Source organism: Thunnus albacares, chromosome 18 (assembly GCF_914725855.1).
Source record: "Thunnus albacares chromosome 18, fThuAlb1.1, whole genome shotgun sequence".
In the NCBI taxonomy this organism is placed as follows: Eukaryota; Metazoa; Chordata; class Actinopteri; order Scombriformes; family Scombridae; genus Thunnus; species Thunnus albacares.
This window is the reverse complement of record NC_058123.1, coordinates 10286069-10305972: the sequence shown is the minus strand read 5'-3', so window position 1 is coordinate 10305972 and position 19904 is coordinate 10286069. Positions and strand designations below refer to the sequence as shown.

The 19904-nt window shown below is 40.8% G+C and overlaps 1 long non-coding RNA gene across 1 annotated transcript in view; it reads left to right on the top strand.

Annotated features, from left to right (window-relative positions):
- LOC122968394 overlaps positions 1 to 19904 on the top strand; it is a 221677-nt gene that overhangs the window by 29811 nt on the left and 171962 nt on the right. Inside the window, exon 3 of the long non-coding RNA XR_006398821.1 lies at positions 9113 to 9123. This is a non-coding gene — a long non-coding RNA (uncharacterized LOC122968394). The remainder of the gene's footprint in view (positions 1 to 9112; positions 9124 to 19904) is intronic.

The following is a 19904-nucleotide window of genomic DNA, read 5'->3' as shown; positions in this document are numbered from 1 at the left end:
TATTTTATGAAAGTGAGATATTTTGTATGGAGAAGTTGTAATGCCACATGTGTGTTGGGGCGCTCTGCAGAGTCAGTGGACTCTTTTCTGCCTCACCAAAGGATTGTTTAATTGAAGCCACACATGTGTCTGGTGCAACACATCCTCATAATTAAACAACCACATAATGTAGGTCAATGGTACCTGCACTCCAGAACGACCCACAGGAGCGTTTTCTAATATGCTGCCTCTATTGGCAGTTGTCCAAAACCATTACAAATCATTGTTAAAAAAAAAAAAAGATGTTTTATGATATGACAACACTGGTGGTTAAGGTCTGGTTAGGTTTAGGCACAAAAACCACTTGGTTAGGGTTAAGGAAAGATCACGGGTTGGGTTAGAATGATCATTTGAAACGTGGTGTGGGTTAAAGTTACTACTTCCTTAAAGTTAGGCAACCTTCGTTGTCACGGAAACAGTAAACACAATAACAATTGTAGGTACGGTTTTTAAAAAACTGTCCCAACTCACGGTTGGAGACAGCAGGCAAACAGCGGTCTCCTGCAGCTAAGTTAACTTTTTGCCATCTATCTATCTAATCATCCACCCAACCCTCCACCTGTCATCTGAACGGTGTCACTTCTCTGGGTCATAAATACTACGGCCGTTAGATAAGGTCTGTCACTGAAATGTAACTATAGGTCGTTTTGCTGGCTGAATTTTCGACCTACACTGTCATTTGTCTTTTGAGGTCGTCCTGGTCTGGTGACATATTGTACGCCACTTGGCCTTTACGCAGCAGGGGGAAAAGTCACTGAGACTGTGATGTTATTCCTTCTCTGAACAAAAATCTACTAGACAATTGAATAAAAATTGTGTTGCACACACATGTACACATTTTTGAGTATACTTGGAGTTTGGGAGCAACTTTTTAGAGTAGAAATGATTAGTCGATTAATCGATCAGTTGACAGATTAAGTCATTTTTCAAGCAAAAACTCAAATATTCTTGTGCCAATTTGTCAGGTTTTGGATTTGCTGTTTTTCTTTATCTTATATTATGAAAAAGGAATATTTTGGGGTTTTAAACTATTGATCAGACAAAACAAGACATTTGAAGATATTGTGTTAATGAAAATTTTAGATTTTTCACAATTTTCTGTCATTTTATTGACCAAACGGACAACATTTACTTGACAAGGTGATATGATACCAAGAATTATGTGAAGGTCAAGTAAAGAATTACATGAGCAACATATGTAGATTGGTTAATAGAAAATATGTGACCGTTCACATTGACTGTCACATCATTCACTCATTCAGCTATTCATCCCTTTTGTCAGTCACACAGTGCTGTAAAGGAAACAAAAAGTGTTCTCCCCCGGCTGGATTGTAAATGCTCTCTGCCCTCCACAAAGCGAGTTTAAAACAATGCCATAAGCACTGCTGTGTGTCGCTCATGGCTTCAGCGGAGCAGTAATGCATATTGTAAGCTCACAGAAAACAGCAGAGCACACACAGGGGTACAGCGTCTTTTCATCTCAACATTATCGGTGTGAGACTGCTAATGAGAGCTGCTGTATGTGCCTGTAACCCCATCAGTTTCATCCTATTGAGCCTATCGAGCTTGCAGCCAGTACTCTGCTACGATGGGAGTTGTAAAAGATGTGTGTGGTGTGTGTGTGTGTGTGTGTGAGAGTGAGTGTCTGTGTGAGTGTGTGTAATTAGGGTTGAAGAAGAAGGACGGAGGGGTTAAACTGAACACTATGGAGAATCACGGCATCTGGGAGAATCACGGTTGAGGGAAAGCTTCTCTCTCTGCACAGTGATGTGCAGAAAGAGAGGCTGGATTATTTTTCTTTTGCGCCTTTCTTTCACATTTCATCACCCTTTTAGTGTTGTAGGCCGGGGAGGGAGGGGAGGACCCCTCTGTTGGGACAAAAGGAATTTAATCTTAAGGTTGAGGGGGTGGAATTAATATACAATAGAAATGGTGGAACAGAAGAGGAAAACAAAGAAAGTTAATTGTCTTATGACCTTGTTTGCCTTTATTTCACTTGTGTGGGGAAAGTGTTTAAAGACAGACTCGGGGTGCTTACTCAGTTCTAAACATTAGGCCCACCTCTGTGTGCGTCTGACACAACCGTCATAATACATATATTAGCATATATGAGCTATAATGCTCTATAAATCATATCCACATTTGTTTTAATGTGACCACTTACAGACAAGCCCAAAGCTTCAGCAAACCAGCAGGTTGAGCTCTGCTTAGTCTTTCAGCCTCAGGCTGAATCAGACAGATGAGCTTTAATGATTAGCAAGTTATTTCATTAATTTACCAGATAAATAATACGTGTGTATTAAGAATGTATCATGTACAATAGTCGAACTCTGACTTCTTGTGCTCTTATGCCAGGTTCAGACTCAATAATAGCCGACATGACAGACATACACTGTAGGGTTTCAGGACTGAAAATGGGTATCGGGCTCCACAGTTGACTGTTTTATCCCATGTAGTGTATCACAGTGGACAACAACCAACACAGCATCTAGTGTATCAGATTTTTTTGACCTTCTCTCGTCTAGTATGACAACTTCCACAACGTGTTCTGTGATGCTGACCAATAGGTGCACAGAGCGCTCAAGGATTTATGATTCTGTAATCACCTAATTCGACATAGTGACCATTTTATCAGACAAAAATATCATGTAGTTTGAACCTGGCATTAGATTCTGTTAATGGCCCTCTCTATCTTAGAGATATGATCAACACTGGTACTTATTCTGTTCTAACTGGTTCATACTCGGCACTCAGTGTGAACTGCAGCACATTCTGAAAATATTTTCTACATGTGAAACTATTTTCAACAAATATTTTTTTGTGTATTGATGTTTACGTTGACTCTGTAGTCTCCCAGTACCACCTGAAAGGAGAGGCTTATTTTGGTGTATTTCTGAATAAATATTCAATCAATAAAAGATTTTACTGAATGGAGCAAAGCTGCTAGCGGGACAGCGAGACATTATGCAGGACCGTTGTTGTCTACAGCGTGCACAGCAGAACTAAAGCTTATCATCTGAAGAAATTATAACAAATTGAACATTAGCAGAAAGAACATCGGTGGGGTTCAGAGAGAGAAAGAAAGAGACGCAGAGGGGGAAAGGAATTATCGGAGGGGTAAAATATTATTTCCTGTGTTCAGTAAGTGGTGCTGGAGATGAGATATTGGAAATTGTGTATACATTTGATGAACTATGTGTCATTTAGGCTTCAATTCCTGCTGACTGTAGGAAATACTACATAAGTGAAATATTAATGTAGCAATACATGTAACACAGGGCAACTGACATGGATATACATTTTCATGAATATCGGACATTGCATGTAGGAGATAAATATCACTTCCTGTGTCCACTATGGCGCTAGACAACATTAATTATAGGTCATGTTGCTGTATGTCATGTGTAGACCACACCATGCAAATTTCATGTCAATCGGATGATGTTTGTCACATAAGGCTGATTTCTTGTTGTCAGTAGGTGGCGCTATGACTATGACATTGGTACTGACATGTAGATGTGTTCAGGCCTGGACTCTTATCAAACATGAGAAATTTGGGGCAGAGTTTGAGTTACAACAACTTCCTGTTTAATGCCCATAAACATTTTGGACAAAATTGACTGGCAAGCTATGCCAAGGGCATTCCAAGAAACCTCAATTTAGCAATGCAAAGGTGATATCTTTAGATATCACCTATAAAATTTCTAGGAGGAAAACACCTGTGAGTCTGTAGATGTTACATCTGCCTACCAAATTTCGTACATCTACAACAAATTAAAGGTGGGGGCTTTGTCTTTGAAATTTTTGTAGGGGGCGCTATTGAGCCATTTTGCCAAACCTTAACCCAAGATCCATATCAGATTTCTAGTTCCACCATTTCTGATGCATGTGCAAAATTTTGTGAGTTTTCGAGCACCCCTAGTGCCTCAAAAATACTAAAAGTAATTAGGGGGCAATATAGAGCCAATTTTTGTGAGTTTTCGAGCATCCTCAGCCCCTAAAAATGCATTGGTGTTCAAGAATATTGATCTCTACAGAAACAATAGGTTTCAGTGCCAGGGACCGTTGGGCCCCTGGCACTGAAAGTGCTCGGGCCCTAATAAACTTTCTTTTTAAGCAACAACCTTGATTATTATGTACTACAAAAGCAGATTACAGGAACATCCTGTATCCTTCATCTAGAGATGGATTCACACAACTATATAGGCTGATGTTAAATATTGGTCTCCTCCTAAACTAAATGCTTCCAGCCTCCACTGATTTTATACATTAATGCAAGTTTATTGGTGATAGGAAGTAAAACTCAGCCAGTGAAAACAGTTGTCTAAAGTTTTCTTTGGCACAGCTTTGGAACATGTCGATGGCCTATTAGTTAAGGCCAAATAAAAGTGAGTTGCAATTTCATTGAGTTGCATTATGGGAAATGTAGGAAATGTTTGGAGCTTGCTGTCGGTCCCCAGAGAAAAGCTTTAGACAGAGGGTAGCAGGGTATTTGCTGTACAGGCTCAGAATAGCCTTACGTTGGGAATCAGATAAGTAACCTCAGTGTCCTCTTTTAAAACTCTTACAAAGACTATTTGTTTTATAAACCGACTTATAATTATTTTTTTACTTTTATTTTTTTTCTATTTCTTGATTGCATGGAACTTATTCTAATTTGTAATTGCACTGTGTATTTTCTGTTTTTATGTCTGTGAAGCACTTTGTAAACTTGTTTTTGAAAAGTTCTATATAAATAAAAGGATATTTACTATATACTATAACCATAATATATGTATATATACATGATATAGAACCCTCAAGAATTCCCACAATGGAAGGAAACAAGAGGTGTCCATGACATACACACTGCTTTCTGCTAACAATCCCACAATGCAATATATCACATAAATGCAAAAATTACTGTTGTGCATTTCTACACCTGTCAGTGAACACACAAACTGTCAATTCACTAGTGTCCGAAAACTCGATTTACACTTTATAGAGTGTCTATACAGCAGAGAGTAATGAATGAGTGAACGAAGGAGTAATTTGGGACACAGCTTCAAAGTCAGGATTGTTCGACTTCTGCTGCAGAAATTTGGACCATTCTTTCCTGAATCTGTCTCTTGCAGGCCCTCAGACTTTATAGAAATTTAACACTAAATTGCTAGTGTAACCCTTTAACTGTATTTTTACAAAAATGTCAAAAAGGATCAGATATTGGTTACCAACAAAATTGTACCTGTAGATATGGTGTTCACAAAGACCAGCACGCACAAACCAAAGGTTTTATTTCACTTCACACACACTATTGATCACTGATCATTAAGCAATGCTCCAAATTATCTTTAATGTATAAAACTGGTGTAATTCTCCTTCCTCCATTTTTTAAAATGGTCAATTGTGAATGCATTTTTTGTTTACCAGACAATATAAGTTTAAACAGATTATTAAGCGATCAGAAACTTTTCAAAAGGTGTGCTACAGTGCAAAATACATTCTCATCATCTGGATTACCATGCTTCAGTTTGCAGGTTACTTGTTACTTTAATTCAGACTTTCAAACTGAAGCAAAGTATGTGACATAGATTTTAAGAGCTAAGTTACTTAGTATTGGTGACTAACTGCTCATGCAGCCACACTGGGGTATGCATGCTAAAAGTCTTCCACCAAAGAGAAATACTGTTTTAAGTTAAGATATGACACAGCCTATTAAAACTCTTGGCTGCTCAGTTTGACAAGTTGAAGAAAGATATACAGTACAACATCCCCTCCCCTCTCACAAGACTGCTGGACTGTGCATCCTGTTCTGAGCGGAGCAGGGGAATTGCAAACCAGAGACGATATCAAGCCTGCTGAAGAAGATGCAGAAACAGTCATTCATATTTCATAAGCGGAGCCCTATGCATACCCCCCGCCTACCAACCCCCCCCCCCCCCCACCTCCCTCCCTCCTACCTTTAACGTTTGCTTATTAAATTCGCAGCTGTCAAAGCGTACCTCAAAGCCTTAGTGCACACACACACATGCATACACACAAACACAACACATGCAATTACTCTCAAAATCCTGAGCGTGTGCTAACATGTTCACACAAGGTGCAAGAAACACACACACATATAGTCTCTCTGTTTCTATTCCCTCCCTGAGACAGGTTAGTCTGACTTTAAACTCATTACTTTAGACAAGGTTTTTAATGGAGGCTAGCGCCAGGCACACCGAGGTTCAGACGTGAATGAGATGGAGACACAGAGAGAAAGGAAGGGGGGTGAGACTAAACTTTTATTCTTAATTCACACCATGCCCTCACCTCATTTGACCATAGACCTGATTCTTATGAGGAACTGAGTAAAAAGAACCATTTTACCACAACCCCAGCCAGCAGAGGCCTAACTCTGCCTTATCTCCAGTTTGGTTTCCCCCCCCTCTGCATCCATGTAAATCAAACTTTGGCTGACTGGATGCTGCTTCTGTAATGCAGCAGACATTCGCCACCAGGGAGTCACTGAGCAACACCGACGCCTGGGGTGTCATAACGACAATATTGCACCAGCAAAGCGCTAAATGACAGTGAGCTCACAGACACAGTGGTAGAAGTGGCGGAGATGCGCTGATCAATGGGCAATCAATACGACCCTGCCAGGTAATCACAAACTGTGGTGATTAACAGCAACCAATCAATTGCTATTAACCCCTGCATGTACGAGTTAAGTAGACAATCAGCTTCAATGTGTGTGATAAACGCCAGACGTTATAGGACGCTCTTTAACATCCATCTGTTTCTGTAAATGTCACCGAGCAGAAAGCTCAGATTTGTGATTCACTGCGTTTAACCTTACTCCCATGTCTTTCCTGACTAATAGCAAAAGATGAATCAACACAAAACTTTATTGCATTAAGTATTAAAAAAAAAAAAACAGTAGGTTTAAGTAATGCAGCATTTTTTGCACATATTTATCAAGTGGTCTGATATATTTCTGTTTGCCAGATTAAAATGGAAACATAAAAAATGATTGGACACATTCCCACCGTGCAAATATAAAGAAATTAGTGAATCTGAAGGAAGAAAAACAAACAAAGAGATACTGAGATACTGTATTTTACATAGTTTCTTCCTCCACACCCTCACACTCCCATACAGGCAAGCAAGGCACACAGTTGCTTGATCATTCTCACACTTGTGGGTGTGACACAGCTACACGCAACGCACTAACACCCATATGTTTTTACATGTTTTTACATGTGATCCAACAAAATCAAGGTACTGAGGATAAAACAATCAGACATTTTCTTCAAGGAATTACAAAACTGAGATCTTTGCTGCAAAAAAAGACACATTTGGACGTCTCTGAGCCATTTCCTGCAATCAGTGTCATCACCAGTTTTCATCTGTTTCACTGCTGAAAACTTAAATTCCCTCGGATAACTTTTGTCAGCAGGCAAAGTGATGGATGGGTGTGTTCAGACACAAGCAATTTGTAAAAAGCTGAGTTTCATTGCAACTAATGAGGAATGGAACACTTAATAGAGCTAGTTTATGGGTGTATTACTTATTTTGCACCAGAAGAGGGAGCTGCTAGTGGGTAAAGCAACATCCAAACCCTGTAAAATAGGTCAGAGAAGTCTTTCTCACCCTCACACCTGGCTGTGCCCTGCGCTCACTTCCTCCTCACTTGCTTTAAATCTAGTAACACAATAACACCCTTTGCTTCCTCTTTACCCCCCCTCACCACAACCACCACCACCACACCACCACACTGACTTTCCATCCAGCACTTTAGATGTGCTACCCCCATCTCTCGCCTCTCCCTCCTTCTTGCTCCCTTCTCCTGCACACACTCCATTTTACCCCTTCCTCCACCTTCTCCTCCTCCTCCTCCTCCTCCTCCTCCTCTTGTCTTTCCTGCCGGCCCCTCCCCGGCCTTTATTGCTCGGCTCAGCACAACTCCCAAACTTCAGCCATCACAGAACTCTGACAAATATTCTACACGACGAAGCACTCTAACTCGCTGCTTACTTTGCTACTACACTAACCTTGAGCTTGTGAAGGATGCATAAGGCAGGATGGATGCATGTGTGTCTCTCTGAGTGCGCACGGGCGTATGTGTGTGTTTCATCAAATGCAGATCAATATTACTGCAAGGTCACTTTAAAATTCAATTAATAAGAAAGTGAAACATCCCACGAGCTGTCGCCACCCCTGGGGGGCCAAACCCAACATGACCCAATCCCAGGGCACACAAGTGAAGAAATAAAAAAGATACGGAGAAAATTATATCTGTATTATTAACCACAAAGCCTCGTTTGAAGATGGGTTTTGTCTGGAATGAATGTCTCACCAACTCCATGTTTTATTAACGGTCGTGGAGCAAGCCAGCAAAAGCATATTGTGTCTTGCGCCACCATCTGTGTGTATTTTTCTTTGCATGTGTTTGTGCGCGACCCAATGTGTGTTTATGTGTGCAAGTGCCTGTCTCTTGCATGCACGGTGTGTTTGGCTCATTAAGGCCAGGTAAATGCGCGCAATCCGACTCGGTTCGGATCATGATGATTACGTCGGTATGTGAAGTTTTGTTGTGTTGAATAACCGGTAATGTGCCACTTCTTGCATCCACACAAGGGCTGCATTAAAATATGCATGTTGAGCCACACTAAGTCTTAATATTTAAACCAGCCTGGAGGTGAGGCCCACTCTAACACAGCCTGACAGACCATGTGTACAAAACACTGGCTGCCTCCCATATACACTCACTTAGCGTGCACACACACACACAAACACACACACACACACACACACACACACGCGGAAGAGCAGTGATGAAACGGCAACAAACGGACAAACATATACACAAGAAAATAAACACAAGCTGGTTTAGACAGAGACATAGATAAATCCATAAAATGTGTGTCCCATATGGAAGGAATGCTTTTTTTAGCTAAGTCTGAGCCACAGGGGCTGCTGGGAGGTCTGCGGAGCTGGGCCGCAGGGATGTGACTGGCGCTTGTTTGTAGCGAGGCGTGGATGTGGATGTAGAGTGGCGGAGAGAGAGAGAGAGAGAGAGAGAGAGAGAATGTGACCCACCGAGACCCAGGTGATCCGAGCGTTAATTACCGTCTGCTAATTACGAGAGAGACGCATCATTAAGCAGAGTGAGCCACCGGAGGGCTCGAGGACTCCCTGTCTCTCCTCTGCTCCTCTTCCCTTCTCCTTCTTTCTTCCTGACCCCGATCTTCTGTCCCAATTAGCACTGCCCTGCTCCCCCTCCCCACCCTCGCCGCTCACCCTCCCCTATGTGTTTCCATCAACACTGCTGCAGCCGCTGTCTAAACACAGGCAGCATTGGTGGGACGCGCCATAGGTTATGGGCACTGCACCTCCCTAAATACACACACACACACACACACCCACAGCCATTAGAGGAGACAGCGTTAAAGAGGCCGTGTAGACACCTCTGTCTTCTTGCACAATGACTAATGTGGCGTCACAAGCTGTCATCCATGCCTCGCTGAGTCTCCCTTTCGATTCTCCCTCCCTCATTGTCTTGAATTCTCTCTCACACTTCTATCGGTAATATGATCTGTCTATTTTTTTATTTTTTTTTTTATCCCAACTCCCACCCTCTACTATTCAAGTCAGTTTTTTTTGTTACACAGCGCTTGAGTGATAGCAAAGTATGTGTGCTTGTGCTTCAAACAACTCCGAAGTGCAGGCACTTTCAAAGAAACAGCCTCAGACTGTTTGAGGATGAGATGCAGTAGGCTAAATGACAGGTTCGGCTGTTACGCAATGCTCCCTCCCCTGTCCTCTGCCTCTTATAGTGCTTGAGATACGTGTTCCCTCCCGGACCCCCTGGGGTTTGAGGTAGGACAGGATCAGCTGCCCAGGGGTCAGTTCTGAACCTTCTGCCAGCCAAACCATCTGGAACCCCACAACCACTAGGTTTGGGCCGCGGCTCAACCACCAGGAAGGCGGCAAGGAAATGTAGGTATAGAGAGCAAAAGATGCAGATGAGAAGAGAAGCCGGAGGAGGAGGGAGGGGGGATAATGAAGATGAGGCAGAGAGGAAAACGAGAGCGAAAGATGGTAATAGATGAGAAATGATGGAGATGAAGGGAAATAAGGGAGGAACGACTTTCTGTAACAAGGCTGGTTGTTGTGACATAAAGGAGATGGTCTTTGACTGAAGCCTGACGTCCGGCCTCACTGCAAATTATTTAGTATGAATGTTTGGGAGTGTAATTCTATGTAGCTCACCATTTACATCTGCATTATTTAGCGCTAATCTTCATATCTCCAAGAACAATTTAGAGTAGCAGCCATATAGCATACCACCTGAGGTGTTTGAGCGTATATAAAACATTGAATGGCAACCTCAATTTGACTCTACCCAGAAACATATGAATCTCGTGGATAATTTAAGAATATTGCAGAGTTATTTTAAGCCAGTCAGTTAAATGGTTTACCTATGTTCCCAGCAAGTTTGTTCTGTCAGTTTGACATGTTGAACGGCGTTAAATCCTACCATACTCATCCTCCTCATCAGCTAATGACAGCTCTTCACAGAGATGGAAATTCAAAGATCTACCTTATTCTTGAACCCTCATATTATGTCGAGATAAATCTGTCTTAAAACAATAGTAAGCTGAGAACTAATGAACACTGAAATAGGTTTGTCTTTTTAATGCACTTACATTGTATGTGATGGGGGGCCTAAATCCACACACCTCGTTTTGGGTAAAAATGTATTTAAAAGTTTAGCTGAAGCTAATATGAAGCTTCAGATAGATAACTTTCAACATTACAGTCTTTTTATTGCCAAAGTTCCTCTTTTTGTTACTATACTTCTACCCAAGCTCAACAACGAAACACTGTCCGAGGAAACACAACTAATTGATTTAATGCTAAAAAGACTGTAAATATATAAGCTTCAGATAAACTTTTAAATACAAGTGGACACACTGTTGATTTTGGCTCCCGTCACTTACATTGAAAACATATGAAGATCTTTTAGTAACCAGTATGAACAGGAGGAATGATCACAGCGAGTAAAACCTCTTTCAGTGTTTATATGGACACCTGACTGTTGTTTTAAGACAGACTTGTGGAGAAAAATTGTGAATTTGTCCAATTTAAAAAATTAAATTGCTAAAATTATTCAGTGATGAGCAGCCCCATTAGTGAAACAGGTAAGATAATTTCAAGCTTGCTGATTAATTTCTTCTACAATGCTCTTTGGAATTCATTGTTGACAAGGATGCAGTTTGTTATCTTTTTATAGCCACCTTTGCAATGTGGCTTTGGAATTGCTGGTCGGTCAGTCCACCACTTTGGTCAAGGCTGAAATATCTCTGAAATATTGTCAACACTGGATTGCCACTGAAGTTTGTACAGACACTTACAGACGATGTATCCTAATAACTTTGTGATCCCCTTAATTTTTCTCTAGCACCATCATGACGTTAACTATTGGATTGATTGCCGTAAAATTTGGTAGACATTCATTAACATGGAATTAACTGTAATAACTTTGATGATCCCTTAACTTCATCATCTGGTTTTGGGTTTCAATTTGTCAAATACTTTGGTTTATGACTACTCTGATACAATACATCAAATGATAACATTTATGTTTAATACTATACATGGTCCCTTAGGAATTAAATCAAATAAATAAATAATGATTACCTGTAAAACCAATGACATTCCCATTCCCCTCAGTTGTACTTGTGTGTTTAGTGCCAATAGCCTATGTTAGCATGCTAACACACTAAACTAAGATGGTGTACATAGTAAACATTTCCCCTGATCAATATGTTAGTATTGTCTTTGTGTGTATGTTAGCTTGCAAAGTACAGCCTCACTAATCTGTAGCATGGCCGTAAACTGTTGGCTGCATGTGGATGTACTAACCAGTGTCCTGTATAATGCTTTCATTTTTGCAACCTAGCAAAAGTACTGGCTACCTTGCCAAGGTGGGAAGTACTGTAAATTTAACAATAAGAGATTTTAGAGAGGCATGCTAAATATTTATCCAGGACTGTGGTTGTCAAATGGCCAGGAACATGTGCACTTTTCTCACCAAGCAAAGAAACACACGTCTTTCTGCAGCGTTTTACTGAGACCCCCTTTACACCTTGCGTTAAAATGTTTAGGATGATGGGGTTGCAAGACACTCGTGGATGGAGTCAAGACGAGACAAGTCCATACAATAGCGCAGCTTCACGTATGGCTGCCATCTTTTTTGTTTGTTTGTTTGTTTTGTTGCTTTTTTTGGACCCACACAAACAAGAGGAGGATGTTACATTCAGTTGTTTGAGCTGGACAGAGCAATCAGATCTCTATCGGATCTCGATGTGGACACTGGAGACACATCAATACCAGGTGTAAATGTAATCAGGTTAAATCATATCTGGATACAATCTGGAAACAAGACACATTTAATACAAAGTGTAAAGGAGGCCTAAATGTAGCTAAACTCTAATTTAACCATCAAACATTACTGATTCCCTTTTATAAAATAGTAGTTTTGACAGTTTTTTTTTTGGTTTATGCTCAATTATTTATTCTTTTGTTTTCCTTGGAACAAAAATAAATAAATGACTAAATGAATACATTATCAAACTAGCATGAGAATTGAGAACCTTCCCAGAGAGACATTACAGCACTTTGTGTGTGTGTGTGTGTGTGTGTGTGTGTGTGTGTGTGTGTAAGAGAGAGAAAGAGAGATAGCGAGAGAAAGCACAAGCTGCCAAAAAATAAGATGAACACACTGGTCAACACTACAAAATGCTAAAATGACTTACTGTTACACAAACATTACTGCAAAAAAATATACAGTGTAAATGAATCGCTGGAAAATTACTCATGGAATTGTGGTGTCCATTTGTCACACGGAGGAGAGACAGACTGAAACTGAACGAGGAACAGAGACAGAAATAGACGTGGTCAGTGTTCCCATCACAGCTGTGACTTCTGCAAATGAGCCAGAGATCTGTTGACTAGTCTGACTCTAGACTTTCTCTTATTGAAAGAGAATCTGTTGACGATGTGAAGAGATCTTCATTCATGATATAAAGTGGGGTCCTTTATTTTATGACACGATATAAGACAATTAAATAATTTATTTATAAAACAAATACGTTTGTGGCCATACGAGTATAAAAGTCAAAAACAGCCATCTGAATGTCTCTGAAGAATATACAGACACAGAAGCCAGTTCCAGTCTTTAGACCGTGTCCACACTAAGCTGGCTAAATCTAATAAGACATCTTTTTTTCTTCTGTTTTGCCATCTGGTCACACAAAACTGACATTTTTACACAACAAAATTGAGCCTTTTGAAAACAAGTCTTCAGATATGGAAAATATGTCGGCCTCACACTGGGAATATGCGAGTTCTGGTAGCTCAGTCATTGACAGGAAAATTAGCTCATAGTTTAAACATTTATACCATCGAGTCCTGTCTCATAACTATCTTCAAATCATGTCTCTGTTGTGTAGAAGTTAATATGTATACTCCGGCAGAAGAGGTTAAATAGAGAAGAGATCGTGCAACATGATTAATAAGCTATAAACTATCAGCCTCTCCTGTTTTGGACCCTCTGGCTCTCTGTTCCCTCAAAGGTCAGTACTGTCAAGCAGTGTTGGCAACTTTTAAGATCCCTTTAACATTTTTTTTTTCAATAAAGCAGCTAACGACAAATCTCGAGATGGAGTTTGATGACGTTGTGAAGTAGCGTGGGATCACGGGAGTCCTTTTTAAGAAATCAGCGTCTCTGGGATAGGATTACTTCAGTTCTTTCAGGATGTTTTTTACCAGGAGTACACAGAGATTAAAACAGGTAAAAACACTGAATAAAGCAGTAAAAAATCAGTGTTTCTCCGGCAGTGCTCAGTGGACACAGGACGTCCATGAGGGGCTGCTAGTCGAGCTGCTGCTAACATTTGCTCAGCTCGTTTCTCTGATAACAGACGTCCAATGACTAAAATCCTTCATCCGGTTAAAAGATATAGTTAAAAATGACCAAGATCTAAAAAGTTTACTGTAAAAATGTGGCTTAAAACTGAATAAAAGTCACTTTATGAGAGTTTCTGGTGGACAACCACAACTCCAGTGTATTATCATGTTAGCATATACTCTTTAGAACGTACGAAACATTTAGGATAATGTAAGTACACAACTCAATAAAGTATATAACATAGGTCTAGTCATTTTTAGACATTTTAATGCAGAATAGTTATATATTATGGCTTTAACTGCTCCCCTTATTGGAGTCGCCAGTATTTCTCAGTGAATAAGCGCTAACATGGACTCTGGACTGACCAGTGAACTGGGCAGAGCATCAGCAGCATGTTCAGTCGACCAATCATCAGCCACATGAATGAGATGTGAATGTGCGTACGTAACGCCCAATCACTGATCTGCATTGTTTGTCCAGGTAACTCCTTCTCCTTTGTTTTTATTCTAAAAAATTAAAGTTGACTATCTAAGTTTGATTTTTTTTGTCCAATGGTTCCTCTCTATTCACGATACTTCAGTTCCACAGTCCATACATCAGCCTGCTTTAAATAGTTTAAGGATATTAGAGGTGGATTTAGATGCCTATCGATGAAACAATAGCAGCGTAAAAAATAATAATAGCTATTGATATAACTAGTTAGAGTCAGTTAAGTTTAGTTTGACTTAATTTATATATATGTGGTTATGTTTTGATGTCACTGATATGCAAATTAGTGCAGGACGTCATCTAGCGTTATCTTTTCGAGCGGGCTTTAGCTTATTTCCACTGCAAATACTGTTTGCAATACTGCTGCCAGGTTGGTTTCCTATTGGTGATCGTGTGTCAAAGTTCACCAAAATTGATGCGAAAGGAGGAATTTACGGATTTAAAGCAGATTTATGTCACCATTGCAAGCGAATTGACTGAACACGGACATGCTGTTGAAATGAATTGAGCTAAATGCTGGTGAATCAAAGTTGTGGCAGACCTTAAACTTGACTAACATGGAGGTGAAAAGAAAACGATCTGTTCTTTAGATGATTGTTGTTGCACACAAACGGCATTTCAATGTTGCACATACTGCACAATAAAATATACACATAGTAAGGTAGCTTTTACAAATCTGTGATGGTTAGATATTTATTTTATCGATTCATGTGGACGATGCCAAACTTTCAATGACAGGTGACTTTTTAGTGAAGGACAGAACAAACTCTTGAGTTGTTTGTCTATCGGAGAACGAGTGAGGAGGGACTGGAGCAGCAGTGGGGGGCAGGAGCAACTGACCTATTTGCCTTTTACTGTCCATATGATGTTTAAACTGTATAAACATGACACCACAGTACCATTTGCAAAAAAAACAGTTTCATATCATCGTTTTAATCCTCTAGTTGCAGGCGGGACGATGCAGATTTATCCTTATATAAAACCATTTTCTCATGATATGTCGGATTGTGTTGACAGATGCTATGCTAATGGTTGTTCTGTAAATCGCACGCTGATGCATAAATTAGACTACAGATCATTTTGGTGAGGCTGAATCTGGGCTAAAGAGAGAGCAGGGCGAGGAGTCTGTGTCTGTTCATACTGCAGAGGCTCCCGTCAGTACAGGTCAGTCAAGGATGGCTCGATAGCAGGCTTAATATTGCAACAGAGAACATGAATAAAACAAACCTGATAACGACAGTACCTCTCCCTCCATCCATTACTTACAACAGCAGGATATCAGAGCAGTCTTCTGGCCCGGGAAAGCAGACACCCTTACAGTCGAGGCACTTGTTAATCCCTGGAAGTTAGGATGCATGTCATGTAAACACAATGACTTAATGTAGACCTAACTTAAACGGAGACGTCAATCAGCGGCAGTCCTTGACCCCCGGTCGACTGATGACGGTTCTCTTGAGGCCAGGCTACCATTGTTGTCCCGAGCTGGTCGGACAGTTAGCTGTCAGAGTCCTGCTCATCAACAATGCTGCGCCATTACAACTGAGAGAACAGCTGGAACATCAGGAGAATGACATTGACAGATTAACGTGCAGGGGAGTACATTTATAAGTAGCCACAATTACATCCGGATCAACTGTCAAAATAGTCAAAAGAGAGAGATATGAAGAGGCTGAAGTTCTTGCTATCATACAGTTATCATATACTTGATCTGAGTGTCGTGTGTGTGCAGGCGGATGGGTGGGTGCCCACGCACAGGCCTGATGATATTTAAATGTTGACAGCATGCCTAGCACTCGTGTCCTCTGTCACTCTGTCTTCATTTCATCTCACTCCTCCAAACACGCTGCATGAAATCAATGTGCATCAAGCCTACTCATGCTAAATGACACTAGTGGGCACAAGCTTTATAATTTGTCTGATTCTTGGAAACAGTTCTCATTTATGTAATTATAGTGTTCATCAAGACTCTATAATCATATTTTACTGAGATGTAAGGAAGTGGCTAAATAACTGATCTGTAATTTAAGATGTAACATGTTATTCAGGAGCTGGTTTTAAAAAATGGACGCCGTTATAAACAAAAATCGCTAAACGGAATTCTATTACTAAGCCATTATGTCACAGTCTATTCCCCTACTTGTCCTCTCACCTGACTCTTCCTTTCAATATGCAACTCCCCTTGTCACCAATGTCCTTGTTGGTGTGTGTATATGTGTGTGTGTGTGTGTGTATGTGTGTGTGTGTGTGTGTGAGTGAGGTGTCAGCATTTTATCAGGAATCGTTCAGCCGATGGCCTGTCACCCCACCTTAAGGACGCAGCGAGGAGAGGCGAGGCTCACCTTTGCCATGGCTGACATTTTAATTTGTCACTGTTGGCCGTCCTGTTTCCGTCAATAGTACATCAATGCATCAGAATAAACGCCACGGGACACAAGGGGATTTCTGGGTTCGATACTATTGATACACACCTCTGATTAAGGCTTCACTGCTGCAGTTGCAGAAGTAGCCAGCCTGAGCCTATAGGTGTGTCAGGAGAGGAGAGAAGCGAGAGGAGTGAGATGACAACAGATTACAGTAGAGGAGATAATAGAAAGGTCAAATCTTTAAACATATAAATCTCCATTAAAGTACAGGCATGTGAGGTCATTAAGGGGCCAGCAAGAGAATTACAACAGTTTCCCAAAGCAATGCTTCATTTTAGTGGAACATATTTCAGCACGCTCGACTCATATGAATTCATAGACAGTCAACCAGCGTCAGCTCATTTGAGTCACTCACCTGCACACAGTTCAAAAAGGCAAAGTTCAAAAAATTTACTCTTAGACATGACTGAGTTTCTGTGTATTTTGAGAAAAAATTTCCAGTATTTTGTCTCTGACAAGAATCTCTCAAACAATTGCCTGCTCCTAGTATGCATTTTCAATTATTGGACACCTGGTTATTGGAGAATAACGGTCAATAATTCAATTTCAGGTGTCTATTTTGCATCATGTGAGTGTTCTTCAACAAGAGTCAGAGTCTACAGCCATGCTAGCAGCTCTGTGAGGCACAGCAGTGCTTTGAGTTAAAGTATAACATCAGCACGCTAACATGATATCAAGACATGTCAAAGGACAGAACTACTCATGCACAGCCAGTATTTTCAGTCAGGTGCTGGTCAGTCAGGAGCAAACAACGCGTTTCGCCTGTAGCTTCTTCAGGTTCTGAGCTGAGCGAACCTGAAGAAGCTACAGGCGAAACGTGTTGTTTGCTCCTAATAAAGTCAAAGTAAAGTCATCTCAGTGTGCGGTGGTTAATTTTGATTTTCACATATCAAAACATGTTGACATGCTGATGTTTAGCAAGTACTGTTTACCATGATGACCATCTTTGTTTGTGTTCAACATTTGTTGATTAGCACTAAACACAAAGTACAACTGAGACTTGATGGAAATGTCATTAATTAGCAGGTTTTGGGTCATAAGCGAAAGTATTGGACATATAAAAAATGTGACCTGTTGATGGCGTTTGTTGTCTGGTAACCATGAATGTTTGCACCCTGTTTTACGGCAGTCCATCTGTCAGATGTTGAAATATTTCACTGGACCTGCTGGTGGCACTTGGAGGAAAAGTCACCAAAGTCATTAGGATCCATCCTCTGTGGACCATGGATATCTGTAGAAAATGTCACGGCAATCCATCAAACATTTGGTGCTTGATGAATGGAAAGCCAATGGTGGATCACCAATTGGTAGACCAACCAACCAACACATAAAAACTGCCATCCATAGAGCCACGCTACCTGTGTGACTAAAAAATTGGAACCACCTATTGTTGACATGATTAGTTTATTAATTGATTGGTCAAATTGTATAACTCATTGTTTGCAAGTCATTTATCCAGCAAAAAAGGCAAAAATTTGCCATTTACAGCCTCTTAGATGCAAGAATATGTACATTTTCTCTATCTGTTTTATATCACTGTAAATTACTGTTTGGGTTTTTTACTGTTGGTTGGACAAAACAATTTGAAATGTCACCTTGGGCGCTAGGAAACAGTGATGGGCATTTTAAACTATTTTCTGACATTTTATAGATGAATAAATTAATGAATGGTTAGTTACAACCTTAGAATCACCCCAAACTATGAGTAACTATTTGTGTTGTTGTTTTATAGCCCTCGATCACCTCTCCAACTCTCTCAACATGCACACTCTACTTCACACACTGTGGCAAACACACACACATGCATTTATGCACCTTTTCCCTGGCTGGGACGGTCATTAAGCCCTCATAGTGGCGTCCGTTAGCATGGCCCGAGACAACTCTCCCAGACGTCAATACAGGTTTGGCACACCTTGGCCCACGGTGCCCTCTGAGACCCCACCACTGTCCTGCACATGTCAGCAGAAACAGAAGCCACTGTGTCAGGCTGCTGTTCCCTCCATCCCTCCCTCCCTCTAAAGCTCTCCATCCATCCCTCGCTCCGTCCAGTCCCAGGGGCAGCGGGTCAGTCCTAATTGTATGCTAATCAGGGCATTGCGCACGTCTCTCTAACTGCTGACAATCGATGGGTGACATCAAGGTATTGTAGCCAATGCAAAAGAGAGCCTCCGGAGTAAACAAGGGGGACAGGATGTGGATGCAGAAGACGTGCCTGCCAGTCCGCCTGTGTGGCCTTCGCTCTCGTGATGGCCGATCTCTGCACGCTACAGTATATTCGCATTTGCATTTGATGTCCACTGGAATATGCATGAGGAGTTTTTTTTGTTTTAACTTGGTCAAAGGGAATGTTTCATTACACCATGATGAAATAATAAACCTGAACTTGACCCATGTTATCAATTCATGTTACAACAGAAACACCTGGTAGTTTTTATGAATAGACTCTTACTCATCGTCAGTACAGTGAGTGTGATATGATGCGGCAATTGTGAGTAAACGATGCTACGGACCCAAGGTCTCCAGCCACTTCATCCGTCTGTTCTCTCACTTTCTCCCTCTTTGTCCAGACATATTATAATGACTCTCTTCCATAGCTACAATAAATCTGTTCTGACTTCCAGTTAAACCAAAACTGGCAGTTCTAAATGAATGAAACACAGATAAGCAGAGATGACACAGAATCTGATGAATAAATCCCTCAATATGGGATGTGGGTTTGTAATAAGCCACTCTGTATGGGCGTATGTGTTTGTGTGTGCATGTAAGTGTCTGTGCATGTGTTATTGCTTACGTGTGAACATGAAAAGTGTGAATGTGTTTTTCCATGTGTCGGTGACGAGAGCATCAACTTTTAATCTGAGCTGTTTATGCAGAACCAAATCGACAACACGACTCCGGCTCGATCCCTTAAAGACAAAGTTCATTAACGGCTTCTAGCATTCGTACTGATGCTAATGTGTTGCATGTGTGAAACATGAAATTTTGGGGAAAAAGACAAGAATTGTCATGGAGCA